Source organism: Spermophilus citellus (genome assembly GCF_964194105.1).
Source record: "Spermophilus citellus genome assembly, chromosome: X".
Lineage (NCBI taxonomy): Eukaryota > Metazoa > Chordata > Mammalia > Rodentia > Sciuridae > Spermophilus > Spermophilus citellus.
This window is the reverse complement of record NC_138190.1, coordinates 13424338-13447568: the sequence shown is the minus strand read 5'-3', so window position 1 is coordinate 13447568 and position 23231 is coordinate 13424338. Positions and strand designations below refer to the sequence as shown.

Genomic DNA, 23231 nt, shown 5'->3' with positions numbered 1-23231 from the left:
TGAAACTATCTAGTAAGGCTGAGACATGGGACCACCTACATACTTGAAATATAAGAATAAAAACACATAAAAGTCTCAGACCATTTCATTGATAAATGCAAACCCACATACCAAGTCAGTCTTTTAAAGTATTTCTAATATGGCTCAGTATAACTGTTATCAGTGGATTAATACCAACCTGAAGGGACACTGGCTGATAATGTCAAAGGATGAGCTAAGTGGACTAGTTCACACAAAACTATACACTGAAAATGAGTACATCTTGTTATATATAATTAGGTATACCTTTTTCTGTTCTTTTTTGTGTGTGTGTGAGCTGGCATTGAACCTAGGGCTTTACACATGCTAAGCAAGTGCTCTACCATTGAGCTTTATTTTCTAGCCCTAGTGGGGTGGATATACATTTTTCATGTATATTATACCTCAATTAGGTTAATTTAAGATGAATCACTTATAAATAATTCACCTCACAGATATAGATTAATATGCTTGCTACCCTTATGTTCATATGATAGACTAGGTAGTTAATAAGATGTTCAAAAACTAAAATGTATTTATTAAGATGAAAAAAATGAGACACCTAAACAATTTTTGCTAATCCCTCTGGTAGATCAAACAGTGACTTTTTTTTTAATTTTATTTTTTAGAAGTAGACACAATACCTTTATTTTGTTTATTTTTATGTGGTGCTGAGGATTGAACCCAAGGCCCTATACGTGCTAGACTAGCGCTCTACCACTGAGCCACAATCCCAGCCCCCAGTGACTCTTTTTAATAAAAAGGGATATATAAACTGGGCATAGTGGTGTATGACCATAATTCCCAGCTACTTGAGAGGTTGGGGCAGGAAGACTTTGAGATGGAGGTCAGCCTGGGCAACATGATGAGACCCCATCAAAAGAAAGAAAGAGAGCAAGAGAAAGGAAGGAAGGAAAGGGAGAGACAGGTAGATTTTCAATACACTCTAGCTCCATATTATCATACAAAATGTGAGATATATTTGATTTTCACATAACCCACACTTTCATGCATTGTGTGTAAACGCTCTGAAACTATCTTGTATATACCAAATTCAGACCATGATATGACAGCAAATGAATGAAAATTTCAAAGACTATGTAGTGATGATGCCTGTCAGACTGCATTTAGTTTGGTGATATTAACCATCACACCTATACAGCAGATATTATACAACTGGGTTACTATTTCATTTTGCCCTTATTTTATAACAATGAAGAAAGAGATGAGAAAATCAAAGTCCTACTTCTAGTGATCAAGTAATTGAGACCAAGATAGCATTAATTAGGTTTGCCAAATACAGGCAATCTACAACCTCAATCAGACAATCATTGAACTTAAGCTATATTCAATTGTGAGCAAAGAATACAAAATTTAAATTTAAATGCAGAAAATATATTCTCAAAGATTATCCCGTTGTAACAGAACAATAATTTACAACATGCTAAACCTAAGGTGTACCAAGAAGGTGGGGCTTTTCAATTTTCTGTAACCAATTTAACTTTGCTTTTTAAGCATCCATTTGACTTCAACTTACATTCTATAGCAGCTAAGTCCTTCTGGTTTATAATCTCTTTCTGGTAAATGCTCAGTTTTACACACTTTCTTCCTGCATCAAGATGGCAGCTGGGTGTATGGATATGGGTGGGGCAACAGAACTTCACAGAAGGCAGGGAGGGGCTCTCAGATCTCCAAGACGAGGTTCCTTCTATTTCAGATACAGACCTGCTGCTGCTGCTGCTGCTGCTTACCACGGGAGCTATAGAGACTCTGGTGTCTCTTGACTCAATGCCTAGGAGTCTGGCCCAGTTGTTTAGGCTCCCTCTCAATTTTATTGGTGCTGAAGATATCCAGACTCTGTAGTCTCATTTATACCTGACACATGCCCCTCTACACAGCTTCCCCACTGACTAGTACACTGGCTCTCAACTCAGCTACTGGGGGTGTGCAGTACCTTTGGGATCCTTAGAAGCCACTCACAAGCTAAAGAGGCCGAGGAGTCTTCTCTCAATCTAATCACACCCTGCTTCATTTCCTTCTGCTGTCACTACTGCAGATGTAATAAGGCAACTCTACAGGTGGTTTCTTCCCCAAGTTCCAAGAGGGGAATGGGGCATCAGCTTCTTTTGCTTTTGGCTTTACCCTCAACATCCCCAACCCCACCAACCAAGAATTTCAGTTTTTTTGTGTTGAGGAATGTCGAGACATTCCTCCTGTCCTCTTGCCTGCTCTAACTCTGCCGCTTCTGCCCACATTGCTTTGACACCTGAAAGGGCTGTCTTTTGTTTCTTCTTTAATTCTCAGCAATTTCCCCTATAAAGTGGCATTCATGCTATACTCTCTCCTGGGGCCATGACAGAAGAAAATGTAAGGAGAGAGAAACCAATTTATTGATCAAAAATATATTAACCAAGTATTCAAAAAATATTATCCCTATTAAATATATAGATTCAAGTACAGTGATAGAAGAAAAAAAAAAGAAAGCCTTAAGCCTTTTCCCATGGTGACAACCTCTTGCAAAGAACATGCCTCTTGCAAAGAATCTCTTCATCCCTGTCCAAAAGAGAAGAAGAAACCCAAGAAGCAGCACCTGGTATCATTCCTATTTCATAGATGTAAAATGCCTAGGGTGCTCCTAAATCACCACCATTTTTAGCCATGCACAAACAATAGTTTGGTGTGTTGGCTGCTCCACTGTCCTCTGCCAGCCTGCAGGAGCTTTAGAAAAGCAAGGCTTATAAAAGGATGCTCCTTCAGGAGGAAGCAACACTAAAAGCAACCTGAATAAAGATGAGTGGGAAAACATCCCAATTAACATATTTTGGATAAAGAAAAGAAAGGCTTAAAATTATGGTCAGAGTGAAAAAATACATAATCCAAATGAAGACAAGAATCTATGGTTCTACTGAACTAGTGATATCAGATAACAGCTCTCTAAAGTATCTTTTTTACCAAAGGGGGGGGGCCTAACTTCCTCATGATCAATATTTCCAGTAAGTTATGTGGATATCACTTTAGTCAGCATACTTGCAGATACTTGTGGGAAAACAATATACAGACAGCTAATGATAGTACAGCTAGTATAGAGCAAGTTATTCGTTGCTTCCTAGGAAACCCTAACAGAAACCAGGCCCACGACTATGCATGTGCTCATACCTTCTGCTAAAGATAGAGACAGTGGAGTTAAATGGTTATAAATTAGTTCCTAAGAATGTCTGTTTTGCTGTTTTTCATTAACATGCTGATAAATCATGCATGCATGTATATAAAATCTATTAAGTCTGGGTTTTGACAAATACCATGCTACACTAATTTTACATTTTCCTATAAAATAAGACAATGTGAATGCTGAAATCTGGCAAACATAGTCAACACGACAAGTTTTAATTTTTTTTTCCAATTCATGAGAAATACAGCTGGTTTTACAATAGAAGCATGTTTAATGAAATTCTGAAGTTCAAAAGAAATGAATTATGTTCTATAATAATATCTTCAGGCTATCTGAGCACAAGGTCCTCAAGTGCACAATCACTATGACATTCACAAGACAAGAAAGACTGAGGCATAGCAAGGGAAACTCAGAAACTCCCTATCCAAACACTGCAGTGAATTTCCTTCAGGGATGCCACCATCACATGTTCTGACAGATATGTTCACACATAAGCCGACAAAGAAACAGAAAAAGTTCCAAGTCAATGCTTTTTACCATAGCTGTATCCACACAGGAAACTGAAAAAAACACTCAAATAAATAATAAGGATTTTTCTGTTCTTAAAAACTTATTTTCAAAATATCTAGCTAATTTAGTGAAAATCCCTTATATCTTATATGCATTGTGGGAAAAATTAGAAAATGCCAGACTTGGTTTCTCTTACCATAGGAAGAAAAAGAATACCACATGTAAATCAGCAGACTATAATACTTTTCATTGAAAAGAATTTGGTCAGATTTGTTTTTATGTCCAAGTACCTAGCATTTTGTTGTACATATGTATAAATGATATATATAAATTGTCTGCTGAATTGAACAGGTCTGGAAGAGGAACTATTTACCACATTCACATAAAGAAGCTTGATGACCTATACGTGCCACCTTGAGTACTAAAGCAAAAAAGAGCAGACAAAATACCCCAAAATGGCAATAGCCTTGAAACAACAGTGACATGCAAGTCTCAAGCAGTTCAATGTTTTAAGAGAATTAGCCAAAGGACACGATAAACTTAAACATTTTTGTGCCTGGTTATTTAATGTCAAGAATATCAGGGTTGGGGATATAGCTCAGTTAATAGACTGCTTGCCTTGCATGAACAAAGCCCTGGGTACAATCCCTGGCACCACAAAAAATGAAATACAATAAAAAAGAATATCACTGAAAAATAAGGAACTCAGCTCAATAGAAAAATAAGTAAGTAAACCAGTAAATAAACATTTCTCAAAAGAAGACAAACAAATGGCCAACAGGTATATAAAAAATGCTCAGTATCACTTTTTATGAGGGAAATACGAATCAAAACAACAATGAGATATCAGTTCACTCTAGTAAGAATGGCTATTATCAAAATGACAAAAGACACCGCTGGTGAGGATGTGAACAAAAGGGAACCCTTGCACACTGTTGGTAGGAATGAAAATTAGTACAGCCATTATGGAAAAAAATATGGAGATTCCTCAAAAAATTAAAAATAGAACCACCATAGGATCTAACAATCCCACTACAGGTATATAGATAGCCAAGGATAATGACATCAGTATGTCAAAGAGTCATCTGCACCCCCATATTTGCTATAGCATTATTCACCATAGGAAATATGTAACCAAACTAAGTAAGTGTCCATTGACAGATGAATGGGTAAACAAAATGTGGTACAAAGACACAAAGGAATACTGTTCAGTCATAAAAGAAAAAAATCCTATCATCTGAGACATCATAGAACTAGAGATCACTATATTAAGTGAAATAAGCCAGGCACAGAAAGTACCACATAATCTTGCTAATGTGTGGACTAAAATGGTTGATCTCATAGGGGAAAAACAAAGAATACCACTGAAGCACAGTATTAAAATTCTCTTTGAATAGTACTATCTAAAGGCCTTAATGAGGTCATCATCCTGCACATAGTAGATATTTAAAATACAGGCCTGGGGATGTGGCTCAAGCCCTAGCGAGATTGCCTGGCATGCGCGGGGCGCTGGGTTCGATCCTCAGCACCACATAAAAGATGTTGTGTTTACCTGCTGAGGGCCATTACCAAGTAGGAATGACGCATCGATTTCCTTGCCAGCGTACCCCATGTTAAATTTGCTGTGACCTTGCATGTGTGTTTGAGAAAGATGACCCTACTCAAGGACGAGGGTGGATCCAGGATTAGGGTGTATCCTGCAATTTGAGGAAGTATAGTATCCCGGTCCTTGGGTTTAGGGCGTTCCCAGTTTAAGACCTTGGGTTTTAGGGAAGTTCGATATTGAGGATTATTGCTGCTGGAAATAGGGCGTTCCTGCTACCTGAGCTCCCTTTGAGTTCTCGTGAGATTCAGAGAGTATTTTGGGAGGAAAGCCTCGTGGAGTAGGTGAATTGGGCGGCAGCAGAACTGGGATTGCCCCAGAACGTGTGTGGAGGCCGGTGTGAGTTCGGGAATAAAGAATTGCTGTTTGAATCTACAAAGCTGTGTGGTGGCTCGTGATTCTGTGCCCAGCCAAGACTGCGGCATTTACCGAAAACTAAAAAATAAATATTAAAAAATTCTCTCTCTCTCTCTCTCAAATAAATAAATAAAAAGTAAAATACACATTACTGTCAATCACAAGAATTCAGGAAAAGAATGATGTATGACACATCATGCAACCTGATGGCTTTCCAAAGCTTTCAAGAGGAAGTTCTAATTCCATGCTTTACCTCCTAACTTTTTAAGGAAAAAGTCCCTTGCTCCTGTCACACCTAATTATTTGCAATTTCTCAGCTGAGTCTTCACCTGCACTTGCTTCTATCTGCTCACACACTGCCTTAAGCATTCATTCATTTCACATTTCCCAAGCTCCTACTATGTGATAGACACTGTGCCAAGCACTGGATATGCATAGGGAGTAGGATCAATAGGGTCTTTGTTCTCATGGAAGTTACATTCTGGAAGGACAAGACATATTAATAAGTAAGCAAGTAAAAGAACAAGACAACTGCTTATACTGGAAAACAAAACGGGCAATCAATAGTGTCTATTTGGGTAGCAAAAGACTCAAAGAAGTGACATTTTAGCTCTCCTATTTCTACTTCATTACTAATTCACCTTCAAACCCCTCCTTTAGAAAGCACTTATTTTGTGCACTCCTCTTTTGTAATCTATCCCTAGTACCCTATCCACACCTCCAGCAAGCACTTTCTACAGCTTCCCTGGAATCTAGCCTGGCCAGACAGTAATGAAGATCTGTAAGAGTAGGTGCCTCATTTAACTCTGTGCCCCCAAGACCTAGCAGAAAAGTCCCCAAAAGGATGGAATGGATGAATTGAACAGTTTGGCCGTTCTAAGTACTTCTTACACTGATCAAGAAGGAATGAAACAAGGGGCATAATGAGCAAAGAAATGAGATATGAAAATCTTATTGTAACTAAAAACATGGCAGATGGACTGAACTATTAGTTTGCTGAAAGGAATACCTACGTTTTGAAATAAATGTCTTATTTCTTTACATTTCTATTCTCTGACAACCTGTGAACTTAAGGACAGAGAGCACACCCAATCACTGCTGTGACAAGCTTTTTCCTTCTAAATGGTGGACTCTCCATAATTGTTGACCATGTCCTTCTCAGTTCTTTCTCCCAAACACCCATCAAGATTCACTACAGCAAGTGCTTTAACAAATGTCTGCTTAATTTATTGAAGTTTTAAAACTCACTCCTATGTTTTCTCTTGAGCTAGAACTAACAAAAATATTTTGTGTCAACAAAATGTATTCAAATGGTGTAGCTGATAAATCAGTGTGAATTTAGGGGGGAAAAATCTGCTCCTGATAAATCACGCAGTGGCTAAGTGCCTGTAGAAATTTAATAGTCAATGATATGAAAAAATGCAAATTAATGGATGACTCTAAGAGAAATTATGCTTAATTCCCTAACAAAACACAGCAGAAAATTTATATTCAACACTCTGTGTTTACATGGAATAGAAACAAAACTATTCCATTATAGTACCAAGTACATAGAATATGTATGTAAATGGAACTTGACTCCACTTTTCAGATGAATGAAAAATTAAAGCATTTTCACTGAAAAAGCAAGTAAAGGGCAGCATGAATCCTTTCTGAACAGAGGAACTTGGCTCCTCTATAATTGCTTTACAATAAGTCCCTAAAGAATTTAAATCTACTGGCATGCATAAATGACATAATGACTTGTGAATCATGTCCTTCTAGTTATTCTACTAGCTGTATTTGAGCAAAGGGGAAGCTAAAAAGATAGAAATTAACACAAATGTATGAAGAAAGATGCTATAATAGATGTGCATAACCAGAAATAAACTGTTATATTTTATATTGAGCTCTAAACAATTGAACAGAAATGTAGAGATTTCTAATAAAATCATTACGTCCTACTTAAAGGAACAAATCAAAAAAAAATTTTATTAGAGAACTGTATTCCATACAGTTGAGAATGTAAGCTATTTTTCATACTCTTGTGGCCGGCCAAGTCTATCTACATGGTTTTCTAAGAAAGAAAACAAACAAAAAAAAAATTGTTTCCAGTTAGAAACATTCTTGTTACTTTTGCTTAATACCTTTTAGAAGTCAGAAACACTTCTTCCAGATATATGGTTACTCTTGATCTCAAATAATCATATAGCAAGGTGAAACTCAAAAGGATGCCTCACCTCCAAAGAAAGGGTAAAAACTTCAACTCTGGAGCCAGACTGCCTAAATTGAAATCCTGGCTTCACCAACTACGACTTGAGTGAGTTGCCATAGGAACTTACTTAACCTCTCTGTGCCTCAATCTCCTTGTTGGGAAAACTGTGACTGTTAATAATATCGTATATTCCTGAAATTACCATTAAGACTAAATGAGAAGATACAAGTCAAATAAATGTCATTAGCCTTATCACTGTCATTATCAAGGAGATAAAATGACAGTTAAAATGCTTTAACTTTTGTGCATTCCCAAATCATCAAAAGCAAGTTTCCAAAGAAATTCAGGGAGCCATAGGGCTGAGTTCCTGAGATTTGGTTCCTCTTACCCTTGTGGGTGGGGTGGTAGCTACAAGTCTTGACAGTTATTTGTGAGCTCAGCTTTATAGCAGCAGTAGAGCTGAACTTCTGTCCAATAGACTATGAAGAGATGGAGTTATGCAACGACTAGGTGGGCCATGGGGCTGCAGTTCCTGCATGCAGCAGAAGGGGTCCAGAACTCCTAAGAGGTGGTACTTCTTTTTTTTTTTTTTTTTTTTTTTTTAATATTTATTTTTTAGTTATTGGCGGACACAACATCTTTGTTTTTATGTGGTACTGAGGCTCGAACCCGGGCCGCACGCATGCCAGGCGAGTGTGCTACCGCTTGAGCCACATCCCCGAGAGGTGGTACTTCTGAGGTTTCTTCTGCCTGTTCACTACAACATGACCTGGGGAGCTGGGTCCAGGGCAGCACTGCCTACTGGATAGCAGCTACTGGCCCCAGGACTTAAATGGTAACCAGAATGGGAACCAAGGTAACCATAAGACTCAAAGCACTATGCCCCCTACCCATTTGTCTGGTAGCTCAAAACCAAAGGAGGCTTATACTAGCCAACAGGAGGGGAAGGAGCTCTGATAATGCCATAACCCTGATAGAATGGAGCTAGATTTAGTTTTGTGGGTTTTTGTTTTTGTTTGTTTGTTTCTCCTCTTCTTTTTATCTGGGTTTTTTTTTTTTTTCGGTGTGTGTGTGTGTGTGTGTGTGTGTAGTGCTGGGGATTGAACCTAGGGCCTTGTATATGAGAGGCAAGCACTCTACCAACTAAGCTATATCCCCAGCCCTAGATTTAGTTTTATTTCTAAAATAAAAAACTATGTGCCAGGTCCTGGGTTCAATCCCCAACATTACAAAAACAGGTGTAAAATACTTGTGTTTTCTGCCAACATCACAAGCAAACTAAGTTTATTTCATAGATCACTGAACTCACAAAACTATAGATTACAAAATAAGGACTATGTCTTAGTTGTATCTTTAGTCCCAAGAGTCAATCACAGTGCCTGATACATAGTATATTTGAAGAATGAAGTAATGTTATCATCATATACAATGTTATTGCAGAATAATTTTTAAATTTTCTTATATATTAAACACACACACATGGAAATTTCTAGTTCTGGTCCAGATGGAGTAGCCCCATTTTTCTCAGGTCCTTCTTCTTAAAACTAAAATTATGGGGCTGGGATTATAGCTCAGTGGTAGAGCTATTGCATCGTACATGTGAAGTACTGGGTTTGATCCTCAGCACCACATTAAAACAAAAACAAAAACAAACTAAAAATCTCTGGGTATAATATACAAAACAAACGCAAGACGACAAGATGGGAAAATGTACAGACTACTGTTGAGAGCCACAGCCGAAGGGGCCCCAGCAAACTTCCAGCTGCCAGCAAACTTCCAGCTGCCAGCTGATGATTGGCTCACAGCGGCCCCAGCAACTTCTAGCTGCCAACTGATTGGCTCCTCTGTGGTGATGCTCATTGGGCTGTTTCCCTGCTCTTTCAGACCACGGAGGTGCTCATTGGGGGACTTTTTTGGCTCCGCCCACGACCCAGACAATTGGCCTCAACAGCAGGAGGAGTGGAGGAAGTGGAGAGGCTTGTGGGAAGCTGGTGGTGGCAGTTGGGCTCTGAAGGTTTTTCCTGAGGAGCTGTTTTGTTTGGTGTGTGTGGTTCTAAAAATAAAGTTCATTTCTTTTGACAAGTGGTTCCTGAATTGTGCCCAGCCAGACTGTAGCAGACTACCTAAAGACTACAGAGCTTGAGGAACAACATGATGGTGAATTCCATGGGTTTCCTTATTGCCTCCCATACAAAATCCAACAGCAGGCTACCTGGAACTACAAACAGGTGAATAACAAAAAAGCTCTAAGGAAAGTCCATTCTCCCAGCCAAAGGACCAATAACAGAAAATCTTTGGGACATTATCTACCCTTCCCAGGCAAACACCAATGGAAAAACTGCACCAGTCCCAGTGAAGTTTCAGTGGGGCTAAGTAGGAAACACACACACACGCGGGCGCGCGCAAAGCAGGAGGCACTCAACAGGGAGCTGATCTTCCTTCTCCCATCAGGTAGCAACAATTAGGCTCCCCTGCCAGGGTATTGTCTGTAGGACAGAGCAGAGGCAAAAAAGCAGTGAGAATCAGTGGTCCAGTTCCACCAGAAAGATGTTCATGGGGCCGTGAGGAGTTAAACATCCACTCCACCTCTCAACACTTTTGCAGAAGTTGTATTGATGGGGCCAAACTAGAAGCCAAACACACACACCAAGCCGGCCCTCATGCTACATCTCAATAGTATAGCTGTTTGCTGTAAAAAAATTAAATATGATCCAGATTCTCATACTATCTAAAATAAAACAAATTTTAAAGACTTCAAAAGTCACTCATCATTAACCATGAAAAATCACAACTTGAATGAGGAAAGACAACTGAGAGACAGCAACATTGAGATAAAGCAGATGCTGGAAATATCTGATGAGGATTTTAAAGCAACTCTAATAAAACTACTTCACAAAGTAACCACGAAATGCCCTGGGCACAAACAAAAAAATAGCCCCAGTAAGTTTGCTCTCCCTAGTTAAAAGAACAGGAAAGGAGAAGCCAAGCAAGATTGAAAACTTAAATATTTAATAACCACTCTACTCCAACCAAAAAGAACAGTGAAAGCTGTGGCCCCATCCATGACAGCAATGGTTGAACACAGAGCTTATCCAAACCTCTGCCAGGATGGCACCAGTGGAGGCCATGTGGGAAGTAGTAATAAGGCACTCCCAGAGCTTCCACCCACAGCAAGCAGTAACAAGTATTCTCACCTCAGTGGGTGTCAATGGAGGTGGAATGAGGAAACTGAACTTCCATCTTTACCTAGTATACCCTCCTTGTCAGAGTGGTATGAGAGAGAGAGAGAGAGAGAGAGAGAGAGAGAGAGAGAGAGAGAGAACAGAAGATTAAATATCCAGAGTCTAATAACATTAATATTCAAAATGTCCAGGTTTTGATACAAAACCACTAGTTATACAAAGAGGGAGGAAATCTCAGCATGCAGAAAAGAATATTGAGAAATGTCAACTGTCAGGTGCAGAGGCATATGCCCATAATCCTGGTGATTTGGGAGGCTAAGGCAGGAAGATTGAAAGTTCAAGATAAGCCTCAGCAATTTAGCTAGATGCTATCTCAAAATAAAACATAAAAAGGGTTGAGGATATAGGTCAGTGGTAAAGTGCTCCTGAGTTCAATTCCCAATACCCCTGCGAAGAAAGATATGTCAACAGAGATTATGAAGAAGTCAGAATTATCTGACACATATTTCAAAGCAGCCATCATACAAATGATTCAATAAATAATTACCAACACACTTGAACAACATAAAAAAAAAAACCTCTCAGTGAAAATAGAGATTAAAAAACAAAATAACAACAACAACAAAAAAAAAACACTTCATGCCGGGCACAGTGGCACATGCCTATAATCCCAGCAGCTCAGGAGGCTGAGGCAGGAGGATCACGAGTTCAAAGTCAGCCTCGGCAACTTAGCAAGGCCCTGAGTAACTCAGTGGGATCCTATTTCTAAATAAATATACAAAAAAGGGCTGGGAATATGGCTCAGTGGTCGAGTGCCCCTGGGTTCAATCCCCAGAACCAAAAAACAAAAAAACTTCATGAATTAAAAAATGCAGTATAATAACTGAAATAAAAGACTTAATATGTGGACTCAACAACAGAATGAAGAAGGCAGAGGAAAAAAAATCAAGGAACTTAAAAGGTAGAATAGAAATGATCTAATCTTAAAAACAAAGAGGAAATAGGGGGGAAATGAACAGAGCCTCAGGGGCTGTGTAGAACTATAACAAAAGACCTAAGTCACTGGATTCCCAGAAAGAGAGGACAAACAGAGCAGGCCTGAAAAAACATTCAAAGAATTAATGACTGGAAAACTTCCAAATTTGGCAAAAGACAAACCTACAGATTCAAGAAGCTGAGCAAATTCCAAACAGAATAAACCTAAAGAAATCCTTACCCAAACACATTATATTCAAACGTCTAAAATACAAGGACAGCTTCCTACCTGTAGGAGAAAAATAATTTGAATGACAGTGCATTCTCATCGGAATCCATAGAAGCCAAAAGGAAGTGGTACAACAGTTTTTTAGTGCTACAAGAAAAGAACTGTCAACCAAGAATTCTGTATTAGCCAAAGATATCCTTCAGGAAAGAAGGGGAAATAAAGACATTCTCAGAAGAAGAAAAACCAAGAGGAGTTGCTAGCAAACCTACCCTTAAAGAAAGACTACAGGAAGCTTTCTAAACAGAAAACAAATGATAACCAAAGAGGCTTGGAACTTAAGAAAAAAAGAACATCACAAACTACACAAAGGGTGGAGGATACAGGACTACCCTTTCTCTCATGAGTTTGATAACCATATTTGACAAATGAAGCAAAAATTATAAATTAATTTAATGTGGTGTTCAATGTATGAAAATAAAATGAAATTTTAAAATGCAGAATCATCACTCTACTCCAGCTAAATCGAACAGTGAAACTTGGCCCCATCCATGCCAGGAATGGCTAAGTAGAGAGCCTGTCCAATCCTCTGCAGGGTGGTACCAGTGGAGGCCATATGGGAAATATTTTATACATACATATATATATATATATATATATATTTTTTTTTTTTTTTAAGATGGGAGGGTAAAGGGATCTAAATGAAAGCAAGTTTCCTATACTTTGCCTGAGTGATAAAATTCCTTAATAAAAGGTTGTAATAAGTTCTATATGCCTATTATAATACCTAGCTGGGTTATGAAGAATACAATACAAACTGATATACTCCTAAGCAATATAAATTAAGATGGAAAATAAAAAGAAAGAAAAAGGGAAGGAAGGAAAAGAGAGTAAAACTGGAGTTTTTTGTTTGTTTTTTGTGGTACTAGGGATTGAACCCAGGGACTCGTGCATGCTAGGCAGGCACAAAATGGTTTGTGAGAAGGAAATCTGACTCAACATTTGACCAGAAGATAGGTTTTCCAAATGATATTATCTAAAGATCTGCCAGAGCAAGGTGCTGTGGATTGCCAAGTTGGAGCTGTCCTTGTGTACTCTACCAGTTTGGGGGGGGGGGGCGGGGGAACACTACACACATACCACCTTCTGATAAAGAGCAGATAGGTCTGTGATTCTTCTACATTGAAAGATGCGAATACCAAAACTTTCTGTCATGTGCTCACTGCAATTCCATTCCTAAAATTCTTATTCTGGTACATTTTGCTTAAATTAAGATGCACTAAACAAAGAGTTCAAGATTAGGAAAGTTCAGTATAGACAGAAGCTTCTAGAGGCAGCATACATGCAGGTTTCTCTTTAGAAATTTTATTGAATAAAGAACTCTCTAGAACAGGATATGCTAGACTAGGTCTGCACTGCATGCAATGAAGCTGAACGTGACAGTCGTTTAACATCAAATGGTAAGCAAATTAGTATTTCTCATTGTACAAAATTGTGTATGTAGCTGTCGTGCAAGAACAAAGGTATGAAGCTCAGCCATTTTCACCAATCATCTGTGATAAGCTTTAACAAAGGCACTGTAAAAACTTAAGATGTCTTTATACATTTCAAATGAATTAGTCATACAGGTACTGCTCAAACCTCCCTTAACCTCTCTTGCTTTCCAAATAAAATCTTAGTACAAACATCAAAAATGCCAGTCATCCCAAAATATAGGCTGCCAAACTCCTAGCAGAATACAAGATCTGAATTAATGTGCAATAAGTAGAACAAAGTTAAGAAATCAGTTACTGCCAAATTCATGTAAGCACATTTAACAGTCCAGCTCTAAGCATTTCTTTTTCTCACATTAATAAGTACTGCTTATAGTACTAAAATTCTATCATTTGATCATGATTACATTTCAGAAGGAGTATAAGCAATAGGGTCACTGCTATAGTCTACAAAAGAGAAAAAAAAGAAAAAAAACCTCTAATAATAAACAATAGAACTAGTATACATAATATGATATATGGGGGAAATATTTTAGGGGAGGAAAAACCAGAACTTTTACAGTAATTATGTAATGTAAACATAGTATTGGCCCACATCACAAATTCTAAGAGAAAGGCTTGAATATGAACAGGGGTTGTGTATTATTTTAACGTCTCTGTTGATGAGTTTACACTGTACCTGTTTGTACTGATACATGGCAAATCCCTTACATACACTGAACCATTTTAGGGGGATATGGGAGAGAAAAGGCCCTTATTGATATACCACTTAATATGACTTTTATTTGGGATTAAAATTCTTGAAGTGGATCATTTTATTTATTTTTGTGACAGTGGGGATTGGACCCAGGGCCTCGTGCATGCCAGCTCTACCAATGACCTACATATCCAAGCCTGAGTCAATCACTTCAAATACCTAATCCATGTCTCCCCACTCTATTCCAGACACCCCCAATGCACCCTGTTGATCTAATGTCTTTGTATCTGCTAGGTCTCACAACCTAAGGCTGTAGAGACCATCTGTACTAGAGCAAAGGTATACTTTCTATTGCACCTGCCTTCTCTTTGGTGATTGAGGAGACATGATCACAAATCTTGATGCCTGGGTCATTAGGATGCTGCTGGCAGGACTGCTGGTTCTACAGGACAGTTGCTAGTCTACAATGCATAATGCCCAGTATCTAGGGCTTTTTTCTATTCTTTTCAATAATTCTATTATCATCAGGGAAAGCAAAGGATATTGAATGCAAGTCACAGGTGACACAAACTGCCTGCTCCCTTTGATCCTGCTATGCACTGTAATTGGCATGGCTTTGCTCACTGCAACTGTGGCAGGAAGAGCTATTTCTCTTTTTAAGCAAACATCTAATCCCAAAGAGAAGGCATGGTGGAAAAAAACAGTTGTTGAGGAAAACAGTTGATGAGGAGCTATTGGAAGAACTCTGCTGACCAGCTGTATCATGGTAAAGATCACTCCCTGATCTTTCCCATGATCCTTAATAATCTTAAATAAAATAGAACTTAATGGTGTTTGAAGCAATTGACACCAGGGACACCAACAGCATGAAGAAGATGCCTGATGTGGGCAGAAGTCTTGCATGCAAGTGTAAACCACACTCATGCTGAATCCATAGATGTACCAATGGATGAGCATCAGGAAGGCCACCCAAAGAACCTACCGATGGTATAGGATTGCAACAATCTCCCCTTGCATCTTCACCTTCTGGTGTTCTTCAATGCCATACTGAACTTCTTTATTTTAATTTCTTACAAGTGTATCTCTACATCGACATCATCAGTTTGGGCAACCTTGAACCTCTCCTCTTGTTTGTTCAACTTCTCTTCTTTTTACATCACAAAGAATACATATACCAGATACAAGAGTGTAGGCACCTACACAGATATGATCTGCAGGACCCAGGAGTACAGGTGAGGGATTGGGAAAGACTAGTCATAGAAGGAGCAGGATTCAGAAAATGAAAAGAACTAAGAGCCATGACTTCCCTCTCCAGCTGTAACGTAGGCTTAAACCTTATCTGGGAGATGGCCTAAGGCCCTCCAATCACTCACTGTCATAGTCTGGGGTGTGTGTTTTGCCCCTGTTGAGCAGAGCTTACACTCTGGCTGCTTCCTGATCATCAGGTCCTGAGCTGCTTTCCTTTGCCATACCTTTCCACTGTGGTGTAGCTGACTCATCTTCGGCAAGATCAGTGGAGTTGGCCATCAATGGACTGAGACCTCTGAAACCACAAGCCCTAAATGAACTCTTTTCCTCCTCTGAAATCATTCTTGTCAGATCTTTTGGTCACAGCAGCAAAAAAAGCCGACTAAAACATGCATGTTGCTTGTTTGCTGTATTCTTTCACTTAAAAGAAGCGGATGTGTCAAGTGAATGCACTCCTTGGAGGATGAAATAGAACAGAAAAATAAGCTTCTGAGTAAAAACTGTCTAAAGTTTAAAAGTCTGCTACTCTTTGATACCTTCCTCACTGCTTCCCCTAATGAAAGAAAATAGCTGGCACCAGGTAAAAGCATATGTGGATTCATTTTCACACATGGTAAGTACACCTGCACAAGCATGTACATGTATCTCTAATGGGACACGATACATAAAAAGGGGAACAAAACAAATAAACTCAAGGTCTCCTTCAACTCCAGGATAAAACAATGTTCAAAAATAACATCTCGATTATTTAGTATATTAATGAATCACACTCACATATCTCTGATACATCTTCAGAAGAATTAGAACCAACACCTCCCAAATAAATGATGATATTCATTCAATCATTATATTATTCAGTTCCTACTAGGTGCCAGGTACTGACTATACCAGGCACTGGTTCCTACTGGTGAGTAACACAGAATTGCTGTACTTGTAGGGAATCAACTGGGAGAAACAGATATTTTTACTAAGTACTAAGACATAACGGATTGTAGGATAAACCATAATTTTACTTGCCATTCAGAAAGAAAACAAGGCATCCATTGTTAAGATACATCCCAATTTCAGAAATGTGGGCAAGAAAGGTGTATCTTAGAACTAAGGGAAAAAGCCAAGTAAGCAAGTGAATATACAGTTGCAAATTTAAATAAATGCCAAGAAGAAAACAACGAGGAGACCCTGATAGAGAAACCCAGACCAGACTGAATAGTAGGCCAAGCACAGCGTAGGAAAAGTGCTGCTGCATGTGAAAGCAGCCATGTATGGAAACACTCTAAGGGAAGAACTCACTGTATTCATAGAACTAAAGGGCAGGTGGTGCAACTACCAGGCAGTGGGCATTGGAAGAGGCAGGATAGTTTGAGACTGTGCCACAGGGGGAAATACCTCAAGCATCCACTTAGCAGCAGAGAAGCCCAGGGGCAAAAAGCGAGATTATACAGTGAAGCTGAGGCCATGGGAGAAATTATAAATGGCTGCTCAGGAGCTCTAGGGAACAGTGGGAAAGTCGGGGGGAAAAGTGGATCACAGTGAGAGATGTACAGAGCAGTAAGTACAGGGATGAGTATTCTGTGCTAAGGGATGACCACTGAGTTTTGGTGGTGAATAAAAAAATAGAAGATGGGGGCTGGGGTTGTGGCTCAGTGGTACAGCACTCACCTAGCATGTGCAAGGTGCTGGGTTCAATCCTCAGCACCACATAAAAGTAAATAAATAAAATAAAAATATTTTTTTAAACAGAAAGAAAAAAAAATAGAAGATGATGCCAAGAACAATGGGGCTGGTCCTGACGGTCTCTGGGAAAGGAACAGGCAATCAAATCCTGGCACTACGGTTCTGAATGCTTTAATGAATGAAGTGTCAATTTCCAAGGGTAGCTGCCAGCCCCAGCAGCATGAAGTGGCAAGATCAGAACAAATGAGGAGCTCCTGCTCCCTCATAATATGGGAATTAGAGGTCAGGTCCCTACCTGACCTCTAATTCCCATATTAATTTTATTTATTAATATTTTATCTCAATTCAAATATTTATTAAACGTAGACCATTTACCTTCAGTGGAATTGTTAACACATGTAGGGTTTTTTTTCCTACTTCTTTTTGGTTTTGTTAAAACTAAACTACTAACACACTGTGTTCATTCTTGTGAGTTTCTTCTAGGATATTGTATGAAGAGCTTTATTAAAAAAAAAAAAAATCAACTTTTATAGGAGGAACAACCCTGATACTTACTATCTGCTGATCTGCCAAGGGTGAATGGAACCCGATATAATGCATAACACCTAGCCAGGTAACTACTGAGGACCTGATGGTTTTCATACATTTCCTCCCTATGCCCCAAATTTCTTTCTAAAATTGATCTCAAAGCAAAAGCAGAGTAAAAGGTTTCTGCCTCTAATTCAGAGCATGTTAGACAAATAGATCTTACCTTAAAATGGGCCACAGATAATTGACTATTACATGGCAAAAAAAATAATAATTATTATTTTCAACCAAATTGTTTCAAAACAATCATTTTAAAGCAATTTTTATTTAGTATACTAAAATTATATTCATGATATTTTTTCTCTTCAAAAAATATTTAATTCTAAGATATATTTGTTTTAAACAACTGGGAAAATTAAAAGAGAAAAGTATTTCTTAAACATGATAAGACTTTGCCAACTAATGAGCAATTTTAAATATCAAAAGGCTAATTTGTTTCTTGGTTCAATGACTATTCCTCACAGTAGATTCAGTGAGAAAAATAAAATTGGGGGGAAAAAAAATTTTAAAAAGGCAAGGTTATCAAAATTTAATCGCCTGAGGTTTGTCAAAACTATTATTTGAGGATAAGAACTAAAGTCTCCCAAAATGCAAAATTTTAGCAAGTAATCAAATTATAAGGCTTTAAAGAACATGCAGTACTTTCTCACTTGCTTAAATAACACATTTTAGGCAAACTGTCCTCTATTTCACAGATTCTAAAAGTAATCCTATTAAGCTAAAGTCACTAAGATGTATAGTTTATAATTAATACATTCTTTAAGGTTAATTGAAAATAAACCATTGGCAGCACAAGAGTTTCCCATTTATTCTCATTAGGTTTTCAAATTTGAACATTGCCTACTCTCCAGAGGCTTCAAAATGCCTTAGAAATTTAATTACTCTTCAAAAACAAAATGGGTGAAATAATAAGTTAAGCAAAGAATCCCCAGAACTACTTTAGCATGGTTTATAGCAGGTATCCAGGCAAACAAAACAAGAATCAATGGGTAAAATAGTTCCAGTTAATTTAGGGTAACGTTATTAGCAATTTTCAAGAACTACATGAAGTTCTTAAGCTTTTCAAATATTTTTTTCTGAAAAGTTCTTACTAAGCACACAAAAACACAAAGATCTAAGATTCAAAGGGATGAAAATAACGGAAGATGAGTCATCTCAGCTAAGCAAATGGTTCATAGGAAAGTTGAAAATCTCTTACAGATCATTATTCTTAAACTGGACAAGACATTTCCAATTTTAAAATATAAACATAGGACCTCTAGTTTCAGCTCCAACACATACAGTGCTTGGATATTATCATTTCTGTCCTTACAGGAAGAGGGGTGGGGGGACTAACAAACTGAAAAACAGCAACTTTCCTTAGACCCATCAGAGAATTGAGGTTGCAGGACAAACCAGCCTCCTAATATCTAGAAACGGGCAAATACAAAGAATTATGTCCAAGATCAGTGAAAATTATACAGTGAAGATTATACAGTGAAGCTGTATAAGTTTACCTGGAGCAGAAGGGACTAGAATAATGTAACAATAAGAAAATTTAAACAATAATCTCGACAAAGGCTAAATAAGACAAAACTGCAAAGAAGAACTCCCAAGGACCCAATTTAGGAAAGAAGTCCTCTATACTCTTGTATCTTCTCTTCCAGGAATCTCAACTAGGTTCTGATTATGAAGAGTCAAGGAAAATTTCCTCCCCTTGAGGAAAAGTAACCACTTTGAAATATGCCCAAGGGTAAGATTCAATTTAAACAAACAAAAAAACTTAATTTGGTCAGGGGAGGGGAAAAGTAACCATTTTGAAAAGCAACCAACTTTTTCCTTTGGGAAAAAGTAATGTTTTTTCATTGTTTATTTTTAATTTTTTTAGTACTGGGGAGTGAACCCTGGGGTGTTTAGCCACTTAGCCACATCCCCAGCCCTTTCATTTTTTATTTTGAGATAGGGTCTTACTAATTTGCTTAGGGACTTGCTAAATTGCTGAAGCTGGCCTTAAATTCATGATCCTCCTGACTTTGCCTCCGAGACTCTGGGATTACAGGCATGAGCCACCACCCCAGCTATAAGTAATGGATTTGAAATAAGCTCAGAATGTTCTTCATAAAAAAGAGCAACACTCAAAAAACAACAACAACAACAACAACAAAAAAAAAACCACAATTAACATAGCCTGTTATGTCCTGGGAAGAGGAAAAAGCCAACTACAGCCCCTCAAGTCTTCCTGTTTCAACTAACAGGAGGGGGGAAAAATAGGAGGGAGAGTCCTAAGACACTTTTGAAGGGTGTACCCGAGAACTCAGGCATAAGAATGAAATTATAGGGCTGGGGATGTGGCTCAGCGGTAGCGCGCTCGCCTGGCATGCGTGCGGCCCGGGTTCGATCCTCAGCACCACATACCAACAAAGATGTTGTGTCCGCCGAGAACTAAAAAATAAATATTAAAAATTCTCTCTCTCTCTCTCTCTCTCTCTCTCCTCTCTCACTCTCTCTCTTTAAAAAAAAAAAAAAAGAATGAAATTATAAAACATTTTCCCTTCCTCATACTCTTCCACCATTTCAACAGGATTCCAGTACAGTAACAATGGACGGTCACTGAAAAAGTGATTCTATTTAAAAAAGAATATTGGGTGTGGTACTGAATCCCAGCCTCTCTCAGAAGGCTGAGGCAGAGGATCACAAGTTCAAAGCCAGTCTCAGCAAGAGCAAGGCACTAAGCAACTCATTGAGACCCTGGGGATGTGGCTCAGTAGTAGAATGCCCCTGAGTTGAATGCTTACGGAAACCCAAAGACAACAGGGTAGAAAAAAGAAATATAAAACAAAAGAACTAAAGGGAAGTAAAGCCCATGACAAACATTGAAAATGGCTCAGCTCCTGGCTATTTATTAGAAAACTTTACACTAAAGGCCTGTTACACAATGCATCATATCCAGCTTATATGTGCGCGTACACACACACACACACACACACACACACAATGAGGCATGCAGAGAAACAAGACAAAGTTAAGCATCTGAATCAAACTCAGATATGGCACAGATTTGGGAATTATCAGATTGAAGATTTAGGGAATTTAATGTTAAGATCTTCAATGAAAAAACAGATACTATGCAAGAACAGTAATGTAAGCATACAGCACTCTAAGGAGGAATTAAACAAAACTGCTAGAAATCAAAATCACTAACAAAAATGAAGAATGCCTTTAATGGACTCATCAAGTATATTGGACATAACCAAAGAAAGAATCAGAAAACTTAAAGATATATCAATAGAAACTTCCCAAACTAAAATGTAAAGAGAAGAATTTTAAAAAGCAGAACAGAACATCCAAGAATAATGGAAAAATTACAAAAAGTATAACACATGTCTAAGTGACCTTGAGTTTAGTGATCAGTTTGCAGATACAACACCAAAAGGACAGTCCATGAAGGGGGAAAAAATGGTTAAATTGGAATTCATTAAAATTAAAGACTATTGCCGGGCATGGTGGTGCATGCAGTTTGGGAGGCTGAGAAAGGAGGATCGCTAATTCAAAGCCAGCCTCAGCAACAGTGAGGCACTAAGCAACTCAGTGAGACCCTGTCTCTAAATAAAATATAAAATAGGGCTGGGGATGTGGCTCAGTGGTTGAGTGGCCCTGAGTTCAATCCCTGGTACTCAAAAAAAACAAAGAAAAATTAAAATCTACTGTCTGCTAACAAAGTGTTAAAAGAATGAAAAGATATGGCATAGGCTGGGAGAAAAGGGCTTTGGAAGGCTTGGGGGAAGGAAGCAGGTGCTTGTGATAAGAATTGCCCACCTACCTTTCCCTGCATAGAAGACAACTTCCAACTTCCTCAACCTGATAAAGTAAAGGACTTTTTTGGGGTTTTTTTTTTTTTTTTTTGTAAAGATGGGATCTCACTATGTTGCCCAGGATGGTTTTGAACTTGTGGGCTCCAAAAATACTCCAGCCTCAAAATCCCAAGTAGCTGAGACTACAGGTATGTACCACCCTGCCTGGATAAGGGTATTTTTGAATACTCACAGCTAATATCATGCACACTAAATGGTAAGACTGAAAGCCTTCTCCAAACACCCGGAACAAGACAAAAATGGGTGCTTTCACCACTTATATTCAATATTGTGTTTGAAGTTCTAGTCAGAGCAATTAGGCAAGGAAAAGAAAGAAAAGGTGCCAATTTGGAATGAATGAGTAAAACTATCATTTTTCACAGATAATATACATAGAAAATCCTAGAGAAGCCACCAAAAAACTATCAGAGATAATAAACAAATTTAGCAGTTACATAATATAAGATCAAAACACAAAAAACAGTATGCTTTAAAAAGTTAATCATCGCCTAGAATATGACCCAGGAATTCTACTAGGTATACATCAAAAAGAACTGAAAACAAGGACTTAAATTCTTGTGTATTAATGTTTGTAGCAGCATTATTCACAACAGCCAAAAACTGGAAACAATCTGGGGCTGGGGCTGTAGCTCAGTGGTAGAGCACTTGCCTAGCATGTGTGGGGCACTGGGTTTGATCCTCAGCACCAAATAGAAATAAATAAAAGAATTAGAGAGTTACTGCTTAATTAGTACAGAGTCTCTGGGGTAATGAAAGAATTGAGAAACAGTGACAATTACACATCACTGCAAATACAATTAACATCACTGAACTGTATACTTAGAAATTGTTAAAATGGCAAATTCTATGTTAAAATACATATTGTTACAATAAAAATCAAAGATATTGTGTCCATCTACAAAAAAAAACTAAAAAAAAAAAAGATGGAAACAACCCAAGTGTCCACCAATAAATGAGTGGATAAACAAAATGTAGTGTACACACGCATACATACACATACACACATACACACACACACACACACACACACACAATGGAATTTACTCAGCCATAAAGAAAAGAAGTTCTGGGCTGGGTTTATGGCTCAGTGGTGGAGTGCTCGCCTAGCATGTGTGAGGCACTGGGTTTGATCCTCAGCACTACATAAAAAATAAATAAATAAATAAACACATTGTGTCCATCTACAACTAAAAATATTTTTTAAAAAGAATTAATGTTCTGATATGTACTGCAACATGGAATAATCCTGAAAACATAATGCTAAGAGAATGAAACCAGACACAAAAGGACATTGCATTATTCCAGTAATAGGAAAAATCTAGAATAGGCAAAATCATAGAGACAGAAAGTAAACTGGTACTACTTTGGAGTAGAAGGAACAGAAAAATATTAGGTACTGGGGGTAGGGAGAATTGGAGAGTTACTGCTTAATTAGTACAGAGTCTC

The 23231-nt window shown here is 38.1% G+C and overlaps 1 protein-coding gene and 1 pseudogene across 2 annotated transcripts in view; one reads left to right on the top strand and one right to left on the bottom strand.

Moving 5' to 3' along the window:
- The window catches only part of CDKL5 (cyclin dependent kinase like 5), a gene marked incomplete at its 3' end in the record, with an annotated part of 174965 nt that overhangs the window by 74177 nt on the left and 77557 nt on the right, over positions 1-23231 (bottom strand). The window lies entirely within an intron of this gene.
- On the top strand, positions 2544-2791 carry LOC308639669 (small ribosomal subunit protein eS27-like; annotated as a pseudogene). Its single transcript has one exon. The product of its transcript is annotated as a small ribosomal subunit protein eS27-like (transcript).